Raw genomic sequence first — 15,631 nt, 5'->3', positions numbered from 1 at the left:
AGGATGCAGAAGTGAACGATATTCTCACCGTTTTGGGTGGCAGTTGAGCATCTATCCAAAAAGTTTCCTGGAATATATGAGAAAAGAAGCACTACTCCTACCCTCTTCCAGTTACGCCTGCTTTACCCCGAAGTGGAGAGGAGGTCCCCAGGGTGGCATGGCCCCAGGAGCCCAAGGAGAGCGCCAACCGGGCGGGGACCTGGAGCTGCGACCCCAGCAGGCCTTCCCCAGGGCCGGCCTGCCCACTCCGGGACCCTCGGCGGGGCCGGCCTGGACCAGTCGGCCCACATCGCTCCCGGCCCCGTCCTCCTCCGAGCCCCCACGACCAAGCGTAGGAACTCACAACACGTGGGCGGCGTGGCCCACGGGTTTTATTGGGTGGAAGCTTGCGCAGCTGCCAGCTCTCGTCTGGCTCCCTCCCCTAATGACTTAGGGTGGAGCAGATGCGCCCCCACCGCCAGGAGTGGAATCCGGGTCCCCAAAGAGCCTGAACTCGAGGCTCGGCGTCTCTTCTTGCCGCCTCCGCTGAGTTGCCCCGGAGCCCGAGGGGAGGGCAGCGCGACCCTCGACTTCGCCCACGGCTGCACCGTAGCTGCATTCGGGCCGGACCCCGCCGGCCAAGCCGGGTCAGCCCTCAGGGCCCGGGCCAAGTAAGTGGGAGCGGACCCAGCCCTGTGTCCTCCGGCTCCCGCGGGAAATCAACTTTTGAATCCCACACGACGGGTTCGCGTTAGGTTGGAGCCGCTCTTGCTGCTTAGGAAGAGCTGGGGGCAGCGTCTTAGTCCAGTGGAGCTTTGGTCAGTCCTCTAGCTCCTGCCCTCCACCTGGCTCGCTGGGGCTGGCGGGAGTGGGGAGAGAGCCAGGCTGTGCCTCCTGTTGGGAATGGGGAGCAGGAGGCACAGAATCCCTGCTGGAGTCGCAGTGCCCTACCTCCGGAGGGAGAAGTGGGAGTGGGGCAGAGGCGACGTGGTGTCCCCGGGCAGGGCCGCTGAAGTGGGACTCAGCCTCCTAACCATCCCCACACCCAGCCTACAGTAGGTTCCAGTAGTATTTAATTGCGTCACGGGCTCTCCGAGAACTTTTCCCCTTATGGCAGAAAGCGAAGAAAAACTAAAGAGCCTCTTGATGAAAGTGAAAGAGGAGAGTGAAAGGGGGGTCTTAAAACTCAACATTCAGAAAACTAAGATCATGGCATCTGGTCCCATCACTTCAGTTCAGTCGCTCAGTCATGTTTGATTCTTTGCGACCCCAAGAACCGCAGCACGCCAGGTCTCCCTGTCCATCACCAACTCCCGGAGCTCACCCAAACCCATGTCCATTGAGTCGGTGATGCCATCCAACCATCTCATCCTCTGTCATCCCCTTCCCTGCCCTCAATCTTCCCCAGCATCAGGGTGTTTTCAAATGAGTCAGTTCTTTGCATCAGATGGCCAAAGTATTGGAATTTCCGCTTCAGCAGCAGTCCTTCCAATGAATATTCAGGACTAATTTCCTTTAGGGTGGACTGGTTGGATCTCCTTGCAGTCCAAGGGACTCTCAAGAGTCTTCTTCAACACCACAGTTCAAAAGCATCAATTCTTCCGTGCTTAGCTTTCTTATAGTCCAACTCTCACATTCATATATGACAATTGGAAAAACTATAGCCTTGACTAGACAGACCTTTGTTGACAAAGTAATGTCTCTTCTTTTCAGTATGCTCTCTAGGTTGGTCATAACTTTCCTTCCAAGGAGTAAGCATCTTTTCATTTCATGGCTGCAATCACCATCTACAGTGATTTTGGAGCCCAGAAAAATAAAGTCAGCCACTGTTTCCACTGTTTCCCCATCTATTTGCCATGAAGTGATGGGACCGGATGCCATGATCTTAGTCACTTCATGGCAAATAGATGGGGAAGCAATGGAAACAGTGACAGACTGTTTATTTTGGGGCTCCAAAATCACTACAGATGGTGACTGCAGCCATGAAATTAAAAGACGCTTGCTCCTTGGAAGAAAAGTTGTGACCAACCTAGAGAGCATACTGAAAGGCAGAGACGTTACTTTGCCAACAAACGTCCATCTAGTCAAAGCTATGGTTTTTCCAGTAGTCATGTATGGATGTGAGAGTTGGACTATAAAGAAAGCTGAGCACTGAAGAACTGATGCTTTTGAACTGTAGTGTTGGAGAAGACTCTTGAGAGTCCCTTGGACTGCAAGGAGATCCACCCAGTCCATCCTAGAGGAAATCAGTCCTGAATATTCATTGGAAGGACTGCTGCTGAAGCTGAAACTCCAATACTTTGGCCACCTGACGCAAAGAACTAACTTGGAAAAGACCCTGATGCTGGAAAAGATTGAAGGCAGGAGGAGAAGGGGATGACAGAGGATGAGATGGTTGGATGGCATCACCAACTCAATAGATATGAGTTTGAGTAAACTCTGGGAGAGAGTTGGTGATGGACAGGGAGGTCTGGCGTGCTGCAGTTCATGGGGTCGCAGAGTCGAACGCAACAGAGCTACTGAACTGAACTGAACTGAACATACTGGGCTCTCCAGCTTAAAACTGATCCATGGGTTCAAAACTCATTCATAGGTTCAATGGTCCCTTGAAGAGCCCAAAGATGCTGATCTGTATATTCCCTGAGGAGGAACCAAGACCCTGCCCCCAGATTGCTCCGTTGTTCCTTGACCTTCCCTACCTGGTTTGTGAAGCTCCGCCTCCCCTGATCAGCAATGTTTAAACCCTGCCTTTGGAACTCCAGGAAGGTCATGTAGGCTGAATGAAGTCTTATTTCCTAGAAACAAGAAACAGGGACACAAGCTTTGGTGTCCCAGGGGGGCCCTCAGGGTCCTGCTTGGTTTCAAGCTGATCCCTAAGAACTGTTAGAAACATGCCATCCCTCCCTCCCCTTGAAGGCTGCTGATAGGCTTTAAGGCTCTAATCCCCCTCCTGGCTCCCACCCACCAGGTCTGTGGTAGTGTATGGAGGAGGAGGAGGTGCAGGAGGGCCCTGGGAGCCAGGTGATTGGCTGTGAGGGAGGCATTGCATTCACACCAGTGAGTGACCTCAAGCACTCCAGCCCTCCCTCCTCAGAGCTCGGGTGCCCTGATTCCCTAATGGGTGGCCCTGGAAGCCAGTGGGCAGAGTGTGGCATGTGATGCCAATAAGAGGATATGCCCTCCAGCTGCACTCCTGCTGGAGGGTCAGTTATGCCCAGATGTCCTCCAGAGGTCCAGGTCTGAGCCATGAGGCATAGCTTTGCAGGGGCCAGTGACTCTGGGCCAGGGGCACTTGGATGAGATGGTGGGTACTGACCGATGAATCACATTGTCTTTGGAAGTAGATCATGCAGATCTTTATGTGGGTACATCAGGCAAACTGGAACTAGGTGCTGGGTGCCCTGTAAGTGAAGCTGAATCTGGCCTCTGTACCCCGACACCAAATTAAATTTTGGAGATGGTGTTTTGGGTGAAGTAGAAAAGAGCTTTATTGCTTTGCCAGGGAGAGGAGGTCACAACATGGTAATGCCCTCAGAACTGTGTGTCCTAGAGCGGCAGTGAAGAGTTGTAAAGGTTGAAAGCGGGTGTGATCAACTAATAAACATTATTCTAATTGGTTGGTAAGTAGGAGATGAGTTTGAGTAAGCTCTGGGAGTTAGTGATGGACAGGGAAGCCTGGCGTGCTGCAGTCCATAGGGTTGCAAAGAGTTGGACGTGACTGAGCAACTGAACTGAACTGAAGTGGGAGTCAGCATTATCAACTTGTGGTTCCAGCTGGTCTGAGTACTCTGTGATGCTAATTTCTCCCACCTGGTGGGGCAAGACAGCTCAAAGCTATTGTCCTGTGCCTCCTTTGAGGGGAACCACAGCACTTCCCCCAAGGCTACACTGTTGCTTCTTCGGTTCTTGCCTTAGCTCTGTCTCTGCATCCCCCTCCCGTCCCCAGTTAGCAATGGTTTGAACCTGTTCCTTGGAACTCAGGGAGGGTCCTAAAGTTTGAATGAAGCCTATTTTCTGTAACCAAAAAATGCAGGCCCCAGAAAGGCTTTTTTGCCCAGGAATCCCACAGGGTCCTGCGCAGTATCATAAGGCCCCAAGAGATATTTTGTAAATAGAAAGGGAGCAAGTGTAGATACGAAAGACCCAGAAGGTCAAGGATAAGGCATTCTCCATCCCTTTCTTTCCCCTTTTTCTTCCACCCTTCCTCCTTCCTTCTACCCCTTTGTACATCTTTCCAGCCTTTCTTCCATTCTTCTCTCCCCCTTCCCTCCTTGCTTCCTCCATCCTTTCCTCTTTTTCTTTCCCCTCCTTTCTTTCTTCCCTTTATCATTTCCTCCCATTTTTTTCTTCCTTTCCTTCCTTCCATTGAACAGATGTGTTCTGGGGTCTGCCAGGTGCTGTTTGTACTTAGTTTGCATGAAACTTTCGTGCCCTTTCTGTCACGACAGGTCCACGTTCATGCTACCAGCAAACATTTTTGCACTGTCTTACCTGCCCCTGCTCCTTTCTTGCTTATCAATTAGCATATATCCAACAGTTGCCTTAGAGAAAAAAAGCTAATATGATTACGGACTTCACTTTCAAGAAGGAAGGTTAAAATCGAATTCAGAGATTGAGGGATAGTATGTGAAAAGCTGAATAATAGTGAAATTGAAGAGAAAAAGTTAAAAGTTTACATAACCTCCTGCTCATTCTGCCTCTGTAACTCAGCTTGTTCCTTGCAAAGTCTGGATCACGTAGGTCACGTAGCCTCAGAAAGTGGGGATTTACGATACTAGGTACTGGGGCTTATCTCACTCACCCTTGTCCTGCTCTTTGCAGTTGCCCAGCCCCTGCAAACCTGCTAAATCATGCCTGTCCATGTAAAGGTCAGGCATCGCCCTCCCCATCTTGACTGCTGTTCCTGCACCATGAAACCCCTTAGTTTAAACCAGCCTTAAAGCAGCTAGTGTTGCCCACTGTAGTCTGCCTGTAAAAACTCTGTAACCCCTTTGTTCGGGGCTCAGAGCTTGGAGTGTTAACTCCTCTGGGCCGCTGGCGTAATAAACCTGAGTTCTCCAACTCTCCAAATGTGGTGCTTGGTTTCTCGATTACTGGTTTCTGCAACAGAATAATTCCATGATGTCACAAAACAAGGATGAGAGATGCCAGAAGACAGCAAGAGCATTATTAGAGTGAAACAAGACAGTGGCTGAGTGTGGAGAATGGAGCAGTTTTTGTGGGTTGGATGGGAAGGTGTTATAGAGAAGGAACATGTATTCCAAATAGGATTTTCCTATTTGGAAAAGAGAAAATCTCAGGCCAGGAAAGGGAAATGACGTGGGTGAAGGCTCAGCAGTGCGGGTCTTTTTTGGTTGTTTGTCATCTACGTTTTCCCAGGGAAAGTTCCAATCCAGGAAACCTGCACCATGTCCCAGGGCTCCTCTGGCACCACCTCCGCTTCAGTTTTATATCTCGCACATTTTAAATTCGGCTGTTGGTAGGCTCAGGGGAAGCACCCAGTTTCTCCCAGCCCCTGCCTTGATCAACAGACTGGTCACTTTTTCTGCACATAAAGAACTCTTTGTAGGGGGACCTCTAAACTGAAGAGAGAGCATTGAACTTTCATTTCCAGCTTAGTGGTTGAAATTCCAACTGTAATTTTTTCAGCTCTGGGTGGGCCAGAGCACTGCTTTTAGGGCTCATGATCTGACATGCTGCTGATCTCAGAGGGCCTGAGGTCAAAGATTTCAGTTGGAATTCCTGGTGTGGCTGACCCAGTGTGATTGAGTCCAGTCCAGGGAATGTTCTCGTTTTTCTTGCGTGTTGTATGTACATTTAGCAATTGTTCTTGGATGTTTTCCTAGTAGATGTGTGTTATTTGCTGAAGCCATTCCATATTATTTGGTTCTGACATACTCAATCCATGAAGGAGTAGTTGATTTTCAAATGTTTGATGAACCTTGATCCTAGCCAGGTATTTGGGTCTTTCCTGGTCTTTCACTTGAGTGAAATCTGATCAGTATACTGTGGTGATAGCCAGGCTGTGGAAGTTGAAGATTCTAAGTTTATTCCCTCTGAGGCTGCCGTTTCTTTGTGATTGTTCCATCGTATCTTTTCCAAGACTAGGGAGATATAGGTGGCAGGGGTCCCTCTAGGCTTATAACCTTTTGATATTTGTCATTAAGTAAAAGAAAAAATCCCTTTACCAAATACTTGCTGGTTGCTCAGAATAAAAATTTTCTCATTGGTACATTACAATTAATTATTGAAAAGTTCATATTCAGGTATATGTCGTTGGTGTGTGTGTGTGTGTGTAGGCAGAACAAGGAATTTCTTTTCCTTCCAAGGACAGTGTAGTGATTCTCAGAATCTGTACGATTTTTCCTTCCTTTCCTACATCTGGTGAAATCTGGTTAAAAGTGTTTCCTCGGAACAGAAAGGAAAGGGGAAGAGGGCCCTGGTGGTAAAGCCTCACTGATAGCTGTCTAATATCTAATGATATTGTCAAAAGACAGTTTTGAAAGTTTTAACTCAACTCCATGTGTTACAAAAAAGAGAAACATAGGTCTAGAGATATCAAGTGATTTGGGCAAAGTGATGCAGCAGATTAAAGATAAACCAGGATCTGAGTACAGGTTCTCTGACTCTTGGAAACAAAGACACATACAGAATCTTTGCACACTATTATCAAAATGTGTTAGACAAAGAAAGCAGTGATCAGTAAAGTAAATGTTTGATCAGCAGCATAAATGAAACAGCTCTGTTCTACACTTCATTAGGAGTGATTTAACAGGATTTTCAAGAAAAAAAATTTTTTAATGGAGGGTAAATATATTTCAAGAATATAAAGATCTTTTACAAAGATATATAGGGTCTGTTTGAAAAATATTCTTATTAAAAAAGCTATCAGACTTCATTGCCCTTGACATTCTCATACCATGATATAAGGATTTTGGAGGTATGGAATGCTAAGCTAATTAAAAGTTATCCAGTTGCTCAAAAACTATTCAATGGCTGTTTTATGAAAGACAGAAGCCAAGCACACAGTATATTAAAAGACAGTAGCAATGCAGCCTTCCTCATGTGCGTGGCATGCAATCAAAACTGTAATTGGACTAAATTTCCTATTCCCAAATCCCAATATTAGACAAGAAAATAGAGATTAAAGCAGTTTCTGAATCAAAAACATTTCAAGAAAAAAGGAAAATCAAAATAATTTGGGTACTGAGGCAGGGAAAACCACGTGGTCTAATGAACAAAGCTATCTTTCTAGCCCCGCTCGGTAGTGCCTCTTCCTCCCCGTCCTCAGCTGCCCCTCATCTGCACCACAGTCACTGAGGAATCTGGAATGCCAGGCTCCTGCATTCCCAGAGTCAGGATCTTGAGGTGATGTGGGGGGAGGGGGTTCCCCAGGGCTGTTTTTCTCTGCCTTGTCCCCTGAGGGAAGGCTCTGGGATGGTCAGAGAGAATGGTGCTCCCAGGTGTGGGCACACTTATTTCCACCGCTATGGCTCAGGCGGCGGAAGAAAGGCCTTCTTTAAGAGCTGCAGACATGCCTTCCTGAGGCTCCTCCAGTAGCAACCACCCTCTTAGAGCTGGACTCTGTACAGAGCCCTCAGGACAGCCCTGTGTTCCCCACTCAGGAGACCATGCTGTCAGCTAGCTCACTGGCAGTCAAGCACAGATCGGCTTAGCTTCAACCCAGCTCTCCTCCTTTGCTCCCCACCTCGCCAAGTCACTGTCATCCACCCCAAACATTTACTGGTCACCTGTATTGGTTGCATTATTAGAAGCAGTATAAGTAGAAGTTAAGAGCACTGACTCTGGAGCTGAGACCCCCGGGTCCATACCCGAACTCCACACTTGCAGCTGCATGATTTGGGGCAGGTTACTCAAACCTGTTTGTGCCCCGTTATATTATCTGTCAATATGGAGTAATGACAATAATGGGTCTCAAGGCATGAGTTTTGAGGTTGTTAAATGAGAAGGACCTTACAGCCCTTTGATAGTGCCTGGCATGGAATAACTGCTCCTCAGATGTTAGTGACAATTGTTACTTTAACCTGTAGGGACGCTGGGCAAGGGTGTCATAGCACCGTCCCTGCCCTGGGCAGACGGTGCTGTCATCTGGGAAGCCGAACATGTTTCAGTCATGGAGAAAGAGGTTGGTCTTGTGGTTTTGTGCATCTAGCAAAGGATTAGTTGTCCTGTCTAAGGACGGATCGCCATCTGTCCTCCCGCTGCCCAGCATGGATAGAACAGAGGCTTCTTGTTCCCCAAGAAGAGCTAAGCCTTCTAGTCAGTTTCTTCCAGATCTTACACCTCCGAGATATCCTGAGTTTCAGTCACTCTTTAAAAAAAAAAAAAGCTCCTGGTTACACAGGCATAACTCGATGTAATTGCCTGAAGAAATAGAAGAGACATGAATTCTTAAATATGTTACTGTTCTTGAGGCCAGCTTTTCAGTTGTGTCCCTTTAGAAATGCAGCCTGGGAACATGCAGAAGAGAGGCCAATCTGACTTGTGGAATCTCACATGATTTATCAAGTTCATAATGCCCAGAGGTGCGTCTCTCAGAATGACGCTTCCACGCTGCAAGTGAGAAGAGAAGCTTCCTCCTCTTATTGTGATGCCAGTCTTCTCATTTAATCCTCTTCCCAACTCAATGACAATCAAGGGTAGGATGGGAGGAGGGATTTAACACCATTGCCATCTTGGCTGCTAACTTCTGTTTGTCCAGAAGCATCACCTTTTTGTGGCTTTCAGGGCTCATGTCAGTGAACTCAGGCTCAGGTTCTGCCCACTTCATGCCCAGCACAACCTCAAGCAGAGGTCAGCGAAATGTGGGCAAGGAGCCCCATCTGGCCTGCCACCAGTCTTTATAAATAAAGCTTTATTTCTATGAACTGACCCATGAATTGACATGCTTGCCTACAACTGCTTTTTTGCTGCAAATGCAGAGTTGAATAGTATTTGTGAGAGATCACATCCCCCACAGAATCTAGAATATGTCCTACCCGGGTCATTATAAGAAAAGTCTGCTAATCCTTGACCTAAAGGGTAGAGAGGGAGTCCTCCCAAGGCCTCATAGGGAGGCAGAGATCACAATTTTTCTACAGGCAGGGGAAATCAGGACAAGAAAGGGTAAGAGTAAGAATGTTGCCTGTAGAACCAAGGAGACTAAGTAGTAGCTGAAGGGCAGAGGAACCAGAGATCAAATCGCCAACATCCACTGGATCATCAAAAATCAAGAGAGTTCCAGAAAAACATCTATTTCTGCTTTATTGACTATGCCAAAGCCTTTGACTGTATGGATCACAATAAACTGTGGAAAATTCTGAAAGAGATGGGAATACCAGACCACCTGACCTACCTCTTGAGAAATATGTATGCAGGTCAGGAAGCAACAGTTAGAACTGGACATGGAACAGACTGGTTCCAAATAGGAAAAGGAGTTCGTCAAGGCTGTATATTGTCACCCTGTTTATTTAAGTTATATGCAGAGTACATCATGAGAAACGCTGGACTGGAAGAAACACAAGCGGTAATCAAGATTGCCGGGAGAAATATCAATAACCTCAGATATGCAGATGACACCACCCTTATGGCAGAAAGTGAAGAGGAACTCAAAAGCCTCTTTTGATGAAGGTGAAAGTGGAGAGTGAAAAAGTTGGCTTAAAGCTCAACATTCAGAAAACAAAGAACATGGCATCTGGTCCCACCACTTCATGGGAAATAGATGGGGAAACAGTGGAAACAGTGTCAGACTTTATTTTTCTGGGCTCCAAAATCACTGCAGATGGTGACTGCAGCCATGAAATTAAAAGACGCTTACTCCTTGGAAGGAAAGTTATGACCAACCTAGATAGCATATTCAAAAGCAGAGACATTACTTTGCCAATAAAGGTTCGTCTAGTCAAGGCTATGGTTTTTCCTGTGGTCATGTATGGATGTGAGAGTTGGACTGTGAAGAAGGCTGAGTGCTGAAGAATCGATGCTTTTGAAGTGTGGTGTTGGAGAAGACTCTTGAGAGTCCCTTGGACTGCAAGGAGATCCAACCAGTCCATTCTGAAGGAGATCAGCCCTGGGATTTCTTTGGAAGGACTGATGCTAAAGCTGAAACTCCAGTACTTTGGCCACCTCATGCGAAGAGTTGACTCATTGGAAACGACTCTGATGCTGGGAGGATTGGGGGCAAGAGGAGAAGGGGATGACAGAGGATGAGATGGCTGGACGGCATCACTGACTCAATGGACGTGAGTCTGGTTGAACTCCAGGAGTTTGTGATGGACAGGGAGGCCTGGAGTGCTGCGATTCATGGGGTCACAAAGAGTTGGACACGACTGAGCAACTGGACTGAACTGAACTGAACTGAAGTGTTTTGACGCAGGCTTCTGCTATTGCCCAAGCTGTAATAAGTAACAAACTCATCTAATTCCAGTGGAAGTTGCGCCTGATCATACAGCATCTTTTTCTCATCACAGGGGTCATGTGATGCAGTGATGGGAAACATAACGCGTTCTCTGAGCCCATCCCCTGTCCTCCCACAGCTCTGCCATGATGGCTGGTTATAGTCTCCAAACAAAAGCATCCTTTGGCGTTTGACCTTATATTTGTAAGTGTTGACTCTGAACTGAGGTTCCCATTTTTTCAGCTACCAAAGCCTCCTCACTCTTTTGAGAATGTTGAGTTTTTCTGGACCATCAGCTGTGTGTGAAGTATCCACGAGGAACCCGTACACTCCAAGCATTCAGCTGCAGTGGGTCTTAGTGGCAGCACATGGGGTCTTTCTTTGTAGCACATGGGATTCTCTATTGTGGCGTGGAGGCTCCAAAGTGCCCAAACTCAGTAGCTGGTGCTCGGGCTTAGTTGCCCTGTGGCATATTGGATCTTAGTTCCCCCTCCATGGATCAAACTCATTTCCCCTAGATTGTAAGGTAGATTCTTAACCACTGGACCATCTGGGAAGCCCCCTGTTCCATTTTCTTAATACTCCCGCATTCCAGGCAGATGCTTTAACCTCTGAGCCACCAGGGAAATCCCAATACTGTCTCAAAGGATGGCTTAACTGGAGTCCTTAGTTTTTGTTTTGTTTTTTTAACATCAGGATAAAAATATTTTCCAACGATTGTTAAAATCCTTCACAGAACAATGCTAAGTAAACCTAACAAAATATAAAACTATATATATTATGATTCCAAATTTTTTTGTCTCTGTCTCTCTAATAATTGCCTGTGTCACTCTCTTCTACACACACACACCATATTGCAAATTGATACATCAAAATATTGACAGCTATATTCTCTGAGCCTAATAGTTACTTTTATTTTCTTCTCTATACTTACTTGATTTTTACTAAAATTGCTGTACCAAAATATCTTTTTAAAAAATTAACAATTTGTTTTGCTTAGATATGTTATCATCAGAGAAAATACATGTTATATATGATATAAATATAGAATGAGCATTTTAAAGTGCTTATGTATTTCTTGTAATACTGTCTCACAGAATAGGATTAAATGGTGCTCACTATAGATTATTCTGTTGCTCTGTTCCCTTTTTGAAGTCATTTAGAACTTGGAGACAATATTGACCAAAGGGTACAGAGACCAGGGTGGAAAAGAGATGCCATTCAGAGATGAGGGACCATCATTTCCACCAGTTTAATTAGGGTCAGCCAGTCCCTGCATCGCTGTCCCCTTCTTCTCTTCCTGGATAGTTAATCTGGTGTCTTCTGATAAATGTCATCTTGCAGTTCCAGTGCTGGTGAGTTTCAGCATCTCCGCTGCCAGGCCCCTAGCAGTCAGAGGCCTTGTGTTTTTAATCAAGACCTATATGGTTCTTTATTCAAGTAACCTTTTGCTTTCCCAGATCCCAGTAAATTTGAATGCAGAAGAGTGACATTAGTTGAATTTCAATTTTTTGATTTGCTTCTCTGTAAATGTGCTCAAAAGATGGCATTAGGATGGTTTGTACAAGGCCAGAATAACACGCTTGCTAGGATCTGATTCCCGCTGACTCATCACCCCTGTATGATACACTCAGGGTAAGCAGAAGGCCTGCTATCTGGAGGCAGGAGGTGAGGATGGTTTGAAAGTAGGAGAGAAAGGGAGCCCATGGATGTCAGGTTCAGTTCAGTCGCTTAGTTGTGTATGACTCTTTGCAAAACCAAAGACTGCAGCATGCTAGGCCTCCCTGTCCTTCACCAACTCCCGGAGCTTGCTCAAACTCATGTCCATCGAGTCAGTAATGCCATGCAACCATCTCATCCTCTGTCGTCCCCTTCTCCTCCTGCTTTCAATGTTTCCCAACATCAGGGTCTTTTCCAAGGAGTCAGTTCTTCACATCAGGTAGCCAAAGTATTAGAGTTTCAGCTTCAGCATCAGTCCTTCCAATGAATCTTCAGGACTGATCTCCTTTAGGATGGACTGGTTGGATCTCCTCGCAGTCCAAGGGACTCTCAAGAGTCTTCTCCAACACCACTGTTCGAAAGCATCAATTCTTCAGTGCTCAGCTTTCTTTATAGTCCAACTCTCACATCCATACATGATTACTGGAAAAACCATAGCTTTGACTAGACAGAACTTTGTTGGCAAAGTAACGTGTCTGCTTTTTAATATGCTGTCTATGTTGGTCATAGCTTTTCTTCCAAGGAGCAAGCGTCTTTTAATTTCATGGCTGCAGTCACCATCTGCATGATTTTGGAGCCCCCCAAAATAAACAGTCTTCACTGTTTTCATTGCTTCCCCATCTATTCGCCATGAAGTGATGGGACTGGATTCCATGGATGTCAAGGTCATCATAATCCCTACTGTCTGAGTCGTGAGAGGAAGGAGATCTGAGCTCCACTTGCCTACTCCCCAGGAACAAATGATCTAGGCAGGGTGCTGGGATCAGCAGAGGGTGAGCTGACTGATGAGGGCTTTGTGAAGAGACTGATCATATTGACAGCTCAAGCCCAACTGGGAGGGACCACCTCAGTGGTTCTTCCCAGCCCTTCAGGGTCCAGTGATGAACCTGTGGGATGTGGGATGTCTGGAGCGAGTCTAGAGCAAGCCATAAGAAGGGGAGCACAGGCAGATAAATACTGAGGAGAAGGGACCAGATCATCAGCAGTATCTGCAACAAAGCCCTTCCTCCTGGAGGGCTTCAGGCCAGGGACACAGGAGAAGGTCGCTGCGTGTTCTGTTTTGAGTTTTCTAGTAAAGAAAACATACCAGCCACTTCATTGTCATTTCCCTCTAAAGTCAACTTTCTCATTATTAATTTCTTACTACTCAAGCAATGCCATCTACTGTAAATGATAAGCTGTAATACAAGCTATTAAGGACAACAAGTCTTACTTAACTTGGCCTCTAAATATTTATTATCTGTCCAATAATTTTATTGAAGCCATCTGGCAAATGAAGGGAAAGTGGCAAAGGGATGAGAAACGAGGGCTTCCTGGTGTGGAAACAGGCAGAGCCTAGGAGGGAATGAGGTTATGTCGCAGTCACCCCACCCCCGAGCCCTCCAGAGTCGAAATCTCCCTTTGACACAGTGAATGACCCAAGATTTCTGAGCAAGCCCTGGAGTTTCAGCAGGGTGAGCCTCTGTCTCCCTGGAGACAGACCTTCAGGAGCCAGCAGTGGAATTCGGTTCATGTTTCCATTCCCTTTTCAGCCCCTCCCTTCTGCCCCAGGACACCTTCCTCTTTGAAGGCAGCAGCCAGAGGTCAAACTGCGGGAGGAGAATGAAGTTGGGGTGCTTCCTCCCTGCTATCTGCCTGCCAGGCAGGTTTGGCTGTGCCCACATTCCTCTACAGAAGGACAGATTCCAGGCGTCCTGCCCTGCAGACACTACTCTCGCTAAGTTCTAACTACCCCATTGCACCTTTTCTTATCAGCCTCCTTGAAATGTTTTCAAATTGTCCTTTTATTAAATTCTCCTCAGTCTTTCCTTTTGTGTTGACCATTTGATTCCTGTCAAGACTGTGACCAACATGCATTACAAAGAGGGGTGAAGAAGAGGCTTTTGCCTCATTCATAGATGCCAGGGGCTCCTGGCTCAACCTTAAAGATATCAAGGGTGGAGCATCTTTTCCTTCAGGTATCAGGCTAAAGTATATAAGGGGTTCAAAACACTTCTATTAAATGATGATGGACTGAAGCCTAAATCTTCAAGAAAATATAAAAGAAGAAAGGGAAAGAAAAAAGAAGAAATCGGATAAATAAATGTGATACTATTAATAGGTTTCTGCTTTAAAAAGCATCCATATGAACTTAAATATATACACATCCATATACTCTAATGATACATACTGAAACCGGACTTGGCTTAATGTGCCTATGCAAGATATATTTAGGGGAATGTTGGGGAAATGGTTTGGGTTGAGGACTTGAAGGGCTTTGAATTTTGAGGTAATTTGGTGGATACAGGAACATTCAGAAGAATCTTGAGCAGCACTCTGGAGTGATCAGACACATGCTTCAGGGAAGTGAATCTGGCAGGGTTTGGTGAAAGGCGTCCGTGGCGGTGAAGGGGCTCCAAAAGAAGAGGTTAAAGCCCACTGCAGCTATCCTGGTGTCAAGTAATAAGAGTAACAGTAGGGACAGCACTATGAAGGGACATTGTGGGAAGAGAGTGAACCTTCACTGGTGATACAGGAGGAGACAGAAAGCAAGGGAGAGTGATGAGTCCAGGATAACGCAGAGCTTTTGTGCCTGAAGACAAAGCATTGTCGATCCCATTCACAGAAATACGGAAATTAAGAGGAGCTGCAGGGGGGTGGGGGAATATGTATGGCTGAGTCCCTTTGCTGTTCCGCTGAAACCATCACAACATTGTTTGTTAATTGGCTATACCCCATTACATTTTGTAATGTTTAAAATAAAAAAAGAGGAGCTGCCAGACAACAGGATGAAATTCCTCATGGATATGGTTCAGGTACAGTCAGGTATCCCAGTGGAGACAGCATTTATAAAAACAGGTCTTAGTTCCAAGAGATGTGGCAGCTGCACATACACGGGTCTGGATGAGATGGCCAAAGAGAAGAATATAGAAAGTGGGCCTGGTGACAGAAAATTGCAGAAAACCTCCATCTGGCAGCAGAGGAAAGAAGGACACATCGGAAGAGAAGAGAGGCCAGAGGAAAAGGTCCCGGGGGAGGCGGGAACTCAGATGATCAGGAAGAAATACTATAAGGTCAAGGGGAATAATCCCTTAGGCTAAAGAGAAGACAGACGGTGAAGAGTGAAAACCAGTGACTGGCCATATGACAAGTAGGCACAAATCATCTTCAGAAAAGCAACGTGAGCAAAATAAGATGGGAGACCCAGGAGCTGGGGTGTAAAACTACTCATTCAAGAAGGCCAACAGTGAAGGGAAGGCAAGAGGTGGGAAGTACGTGGCAGCCTGCGATGAGAAGAGGGAAATTTTAGGCTATCAAATAAGCAGAGAAGGGCCAGGGGAGGGAAGGAGATCAGATCAGATCAGTCGCTCAGTCGTGTCCGACTCTTTTCGACCCCATGAATCACAGCACGCCAGGCCTCCCTGTCCATCACCAACTCCCGGAGTTCACTTAGACTCACGTCCATTGAGTCAGCGATGCCATCCAGCCATCTCATCCTCTGTCATCCCCTTCTCCTTCTGCCCCCAATCCCTCCCAGCATCAGAGTCTTTTCCAATGAGT

This window comes from Bos indicus, chromosome 28 (assembly GCF_029378745.1).
Source record: "Bos indicus isolate NIAB-ARS_2022 breed Sahiwal x Tharparkar chromosome 28, NIAB-ARS_B.indTharparkar_mat_pri_1.0, whole genome shotgun sequence".
Classification (NCBI taxonomy): domain Eukaryota; kingdom Metazoa; phylum Chordata; class Mammalia; order Artiodactyla; family Bovidae; genus Bos; species Bos indicus.
This window is presented reverse-complemented; position numbering follows the sequence as displayed.